The 6,476-nt window shown below is 44.2% G+C and overlaps 1 pseudogene; it reads right to left on the reverse strand.

Moving 5' to 3' along the window:
• LOC122556260 overlaps positions 1–1,459 on the reverse strand; it is a 91,918-nt pseudogene extending 90,459 nt beyond the window's left edge.
• Between the last annotated feature and the right edge of the window lie 5,017 nt (positions 1,460–6,476).

Here is a 6,476-nt window from a genome sequence, read left to right on the forward strand (position 1 = left end):
GGAGGCTGGTACAACTGCAACATTTAAGAGGCATCTGAATGGGTATATGAATAGGAAGGGTTTGGAGGGATATGGGCTGGGTGCTGGCAGGTAGGACTAGATTGGGTTGGGATATCTGGTCGGCATGGACGGGTTGGACCGAAGGGTCTGTTTCCATGCTGTACATCTCTATGACTCTATGACGCTATGAGATGTAATGTAATTTGCAATACGTACAATACTGGTAAAACTTACAGTTTGAAATGATAGTTACAGATTTACCTGCTCCTTTTGCTGCAATAATTGGAAAATAAATACTGGAGGCTGAAAAACTATTAGCAGTAAAAGAAATAATTCCTTTCTAGCTTTCACCAAACTCTCCATTCACCACATGTTGCTTCTTTCAGTAATCCTTACTTAAAGCATCACTTTCCCAATAGATTGAACCAAATTCCCAGAGATACATGCTTAGCCAGTCTCTCACTCTGGTGAAGTCTCCCTGCATTGACTGTACTCCTTACTGACTGAGAGTTCTAAAATGCCTTTTCTTATATAAAGCTGTGGTGAGTCACTCTAGCCTAGCTCCCCGCTGACAGATATCAACATCTACTCAGGCTCTAATTTAGTGCTTTATTTGGGTAAGGGGTTTCAAGAGATTGTCAGATAACCATCACTACTAGCAGCTGCTTGTTTCAAAAAACATACTCAGATGTAACCAAGTTATTAAATGTGGAACCAAAACAGAAATTGCTGGTGAAGTTCAGCAGGTCTGGCAGCATCTGTAGGAAGAAAGCAGAGTTAATATTTCAAATGCAGTGACTCTTCATCAATACTGTATTATTGAATTTGGAGTTCATATACTTGCTATGATTCCTGTAGAAATGATTCAAACTTCCAGTACGATGCATCTCTTCCCAGCAAAACAATCTAATGCTTCGCCGCACTTGTCTCTAATAATATCAACCCATATTCACTGAAAGGCTGCAGTAATGGTCATGTGACACATTTCAATTTATCTTGAATTTTAAACACACAATTCCCAAAGTTAAAATCTTATCAACATTACTTTCTTTTTTCAAATTGGTGACCAAAAGCAGCTTTTATCATCCACAAATCAAGCAGCTAGCTCTGTACAATTTTTTACCTTCTCATACCATCCAGCCAAGAGTGTGTTGTTGAACATTTCTTTAGGATTCAAGGGCAGGATGATGACATTCTTGAATGAAGAAAGCAGAGGGATGGCTTTGTACTCAGGTTCTCGATATGCAGATACATTCCCAGTAAATGCTTTCATGAAGTAATAAACTGGTTTGTTTGGGTTTAGTCTAGCTGCTGATTCAATGCTGCACATGGCCAATGGTTTAGTTCACTGGAGCTCTGTAAAAACATAATTCCAGGCTCTGTGCTTGGGTGTGGGTGTTTCACAATCACCGTGTTCTCAGCAGTGACCTGCCCAGACATTAGGTCACTGCAGGTTAGTTTGGCCGAGTAGTTTGCTAGTAAGATTGTAAACTCATTTGTTATTAATATTATCTTATTCAAAGAGGGGTTTAAAAATAAATATACAGTGATGGAAAACATTAGTGCTTGGGAAAATAATGAAAAGGTTTAACACATCCTCATTATCGATGTTGCTTGATCAATGATTCCTGTGAAAAGAATAATTAAGGACAGAGTAAAAATGCTGTTTTTATCCTCCACATTTTCTGTCTGCAGGAACAGAATGAAATTATTGTCTAGAGTTTACATCAGCTACACTTTAAGTTTGGAAATGAAAAGCAAACCTGAAATGGCATAACAGACAACAGCAAATAGAAATGCTTCCAGCCGGCAGGGAGTTTGCCCCTTGATATACATTGACTCCAGGTGTGTGAGAGCTCCTTGATATTACCATCGGGCGACTCCAGCCTTGACATCAAGGATTGTCACTTCCACCTCACTTCTGCAATTCCGCTTTCAATGTTTGAGCCAATACTTGACTGAATTCAGGAGATGGCAGAACCCAAACTGAGGGGAGTGGCAAGTTCTGGAGCACAAGCTTTCAGTATTGTTGCTGAAGTGTTGTCAGGATCCACAGCCTTTGCAGTAGCCATTGCCTCCAAATGATGGTTGTCATCACATGGAGTGAATCTGATTGGCTGAACACTGACTTCAGGAGGAAGTGAGGACTGCAGATGCTGGAGATCAGAGTCAAAAGGTGTGGCATTGGGAAAGCACAGCAGGTCAGGCAGCATCTGAGGAGCAGGAGTGTCAATGTTTTGGCATAAGCTCTTCAAGAGGATGTTCCTGTGACATCCCTGATGAAGAGCTTATGCCCGAAACGTTGACTATCCTGGTCCTCAGATGCTGCCTGACCTGCTGTGCTTTTCCAATGTCACACCTTTTGAACAATGACATCAGTCATTCTGGTGACCACTGGAGGAGGCCAAGATGGACCATCCACTCATCCACACTCTCTTTAGGTCTTTCCTGAAGAACACGTAGCACCCTAATTGAGTCATCACATCTCATCCTAACATAATCCTTCTTCTTTCTCTTGACAAGAGATTCAACTTCTTTAGTAAACCACGGGTCCCTCACTCAACCACTTCCTCCCTGCCTGACAGGTACATACTTATCAAGGACACGCAGTAGCTGTTGCTTGAATAAGCTCCACATTTCAATTGTGCCCATCCCCTGCAGTTTCCTTCCCCATCCTATGCAGCCTAAATCTTGCCTAATCGCATTGTAATTGCCTTTCCCTTAACTATAGTTTTTGTCCTGCGGTGTATACCAATCCCTTTCCATCACTAATGTAAACATAACCGAATTGTGGTAACTATCACCAAGTGCTCACCTACCTCCAAATCTAACACCTGGCCGGGTTCATTACCCAGTCCTAAATCTAATGTGGCCTCGCCCTTTGTTGGCTTGTCTACTTATTGTGTCAGGAAACCATCTTGCACACATTGGACAAAACTGACCCATCTAAAGTACTCAAGCTATAGTATTCCCAGTCAATATTTGGAAAGTTAAAGTCCCCGATAACAACTACCCTGTCACCCTCGCTCCTATCGAGAGTCATCTTTGCTATCCGACCCTTTACATCTCTGGAACTATTTGGAGACTGATAGAAAACTCCCAATAGGGTGACCTCTCTTTTCCTGTTTCTAACAGCCCATAATACCTCAGTAGACGAGTCCTCAAAAGTCCTTTCTGCCACCGTAACACTGTCCTTGACTAACAATGCCACACCTCTCCCTCTTTTACCATCTTCTCTGTTCTTACTGAAACATCTAAATCCCAGAACCTGCAATATCCATTCCTGTCGCTGCTCTACCCATGTCTCTGAAATAGTCATAACATTGAAATCCCAGGTACAATCCATGCTGCAGGTTCACTCACCATATTCCGGATGCTCCTGGAGTTGAAGTATTCGCACTTCAAACCAATTTCTTGCTCTCTGGTGCCTTCTTGCGATCTTAAAATCTTAGTTCTGCCTTCACTACTCTCAACCTCCTGTATACTCAAACAACAATTTCAGTTCTCAGCCCCTGCTGAATTATTTTAAATCCACCTAAAGAGCATTAGCAAATCCCCCCCTCAGATATTGATACCCTTCTGGTTCAGGTGGAGATTATCCCCAATTATCTAGGAATCCAAAACCCTCCCTCCTGCACCATCCCTGTAGCTACGTGTTCAACTCCTCTGTTGCCCTATTCCTCGCCTCGCTTGCACGTGGCATGGGTAACAAACCAGAGACAACAACTCGGTCTGTTCTAGCACTAAGCTTCCAGCCTACTCCCTAAATTTCTGCCTTAAATCCCAATCTCTCTTCCTACCTATGTCGTTGGTGCCTATGTGGATCATGACCCAAGGATCCTGAAAACTCAGAGACAGCACGAGTCTGGCACCTAGGAGGCAACACACCAACCGTGAGTCTCTCTCGTTCCAACAGAACCTCCTATCAATCCCCCTAACTATGAGTCCCCAATGACTAATGTTTTGCTCCTCTTCCCCCTTCCCTTCTGAGCACAGGTCTCTGGCACAGGATCATTAGATCCTGTGCCAGAGACCTGTGCCTCATTCTTTATCCCTGATAAGTCATCCCTGCCCAACTGCATCCAAAACAGTGTACTTGTTGTTGAAGGGAATGACCACAGGGGTTCCTACGCTGCCTGCCGGTTCCCTTTCTGTCCCCTGATAGTAACCCATCTACATTCTTCCTTTATCTGAGGTATGACTAAATCCCTGTAACTCTCTCAATATCCCCCTCCGCCTCCCGAATGATCGGAAGTTCATCCAGCTCCAGCTCCAGTTCCCTAACGCGGTTTTCAAGGAGCTGGAGTTGGATGCATTTCCCACAGATGATGTCGGCAGGGGCACTAGCAATGACCCTTACCTCCCACATTCTGCAGGAGGAACATTCAACTGCCGTAACCTCCATTCTAACCATTCTAAATTCCTAATGAGATGACTGAAAAACCTTTAAAAAAAGAAAAATGTCACCTTACCAATCCAGCACACAGGACGTTTTTATTTGGTCACAGGAGGAGGACAGGTGGGAGACACTACCCGAGTAGTGTTTCGGGTAAAGCAGTCACCCAAATAAGAAGCCTCATTTACCCAGCAGTCCCGTGTCCGCTCCTGCTCAGAGTGCGCTCCGCCTATACACAATGTAAGCTTTTAGATATTTCATATCTTTTAAAATTTACTTTCCCGTCCAGCCTCTGGTCCTCGCTATCGTTCCTCCCACTCCAACTTCTGCTGACAAAATGAAGAGCACTTCTGCCTAAAGATTGTTGTGAGAGTCTCAGGTCTCAGCCTTGACTTTTGCACTGATGTCCTGGATATTCCTTCCCAGGTAATTCAGAAAGAGCTGCCATGTCTTGTAAACGACTTTCATTTTATGGTGCACCGTGTTTGTGAGGGAATCCAAACACCAACCCAACAGGCCTGGAGAGTTCCTGAAGAAGGGCTTATGCCCGAAACGTCGATTCTCCTGCTCCTTGGATGCTGCCTGACCTGCTGCGCTTTTCCAGCAACACATTATCAGGCCTGGAGAGTTGTCAGACACCCAGCTCATCAAAATGTTCTTCCTCGCGCAGTAAGTGGGAATATTAGATAGCTTTTTTCCCATGTGTGTCTAAGGAAGATAAATTCGACAAGCCCAAGGGAAGAGAGACCGGGTCTACCTTCACTTCCGTCTCCAGGGCCCTCTTTATTATTCCTGCCATAGGGCTCCAGAACCTACAAAGATTGTGGCATAACCGCAAACAATGGGTGAGGATACCCGTAAATATTTTGCACTTGGGGCACATTGGAGATGCTCCCTTTTTGAATTTCTCAAGATGATCTGGCGCCAAATGAACCCTATGGAGAAACTTTAACTGCAGGCGTGTGTTCTGTTACAGATCGAGATCTTTCTCGCATTCTCCCAAATGTGCTCCCACGTCTCTGAGAGGATCTCCACTTCCAACTCTTGCTCCCAGACCTCAAATAATCGCTCAATGTTGTTCGAGGTACCATCCCCCAGTAAGTGATAGAGAGTTATTAACCAAGAGAGTGCTTGTGGCATGAAGCACTTTCCTCCCTGTGTCCGACCTATAGAGGTTGGTCAAAATCATTGTCTTTTTTTGGATAAAGTCCCTAACCTGAAAATAACAATAAAGATCCCTGCTGGGCAGCCCATACTTGTGGCTCATTTGGTCAAAGGACATCATGACCTCCCCTTCAAACAGGTCCACAAACAGGAGACTAGCCCACAGTTTAAATCCAGGGTCCAACATCCTTGACCAGAATCCCAACGTACCAACTTTAGGGGTAAGAAACAAAGTTTTAGATAAACCACCCTCACACTGTCACCATGCTTTGGCCATATTAATAATGATTGGATTCTGACAGTATTCCATAACTGTCCTCGTCTTATCCATGAACAACAGACTAGTAAGGGGCACTTTGCCTGGGAGGCCTCGACATCCAACCATATTGACCTCGGTTCCTCACAGGCCCAGTCACTCACGAAGGACAGAAGGGAGCTTAGTTTGCATCTCTTAATATCCGGAAAGTCAACCCCCACCCCTCCAACCCTCGAGGTAACTGCGATTTGGCAAGCTTGATGAGCAGCCACCTGTGACGCCAAATAGAAGAACTAAACCAACCAGAGAGTCTCTGCAAGGTTGGCCGGGGACACATCAGAGAGAGCATTCGCATAGGACTTAACAGACAAGGAAGTACATTCATTTTGATAAAGGCTATTCAACCTAACCAGGAGATTGGAAGGGCCTCCCATCCTTGAAGATCTTGTCTAATCTTGTCAAGCAAATGAGCAAAGCTAGCCTTAAATAATTGATCCAAAGTGGGAGTAGCAAAAATACCTAAGTAAAGAGAATTCCCACGGCCATTTAAAGGGGAATCGTAATTCACCTTTGATATCACCCACCTAAGGGCATAGCCTCTGACTTTGCAAAATCTCCCGAAAAAGAACCAAATAAGTTAATACATTGTGGTAAATGGGG

Source organism: Chiloscyllium plagiosum, chromosome 13 (assembly GCF_004010195.1).
Source record: "Chiloscyllium plagiosum isolate BGI_BamShark_2017 chromosome 13, ASM401019v2, whole genome shotgun sequence".
Classification (NCBI taxonomy): domain Eukaryota; kingdom Metazoa; phylum Chordata; class Chondrichthyes; order Orectolobiformes; family Hemiscylliidae; genus Chiloscyllium; species Chiloscyllium plagiosum.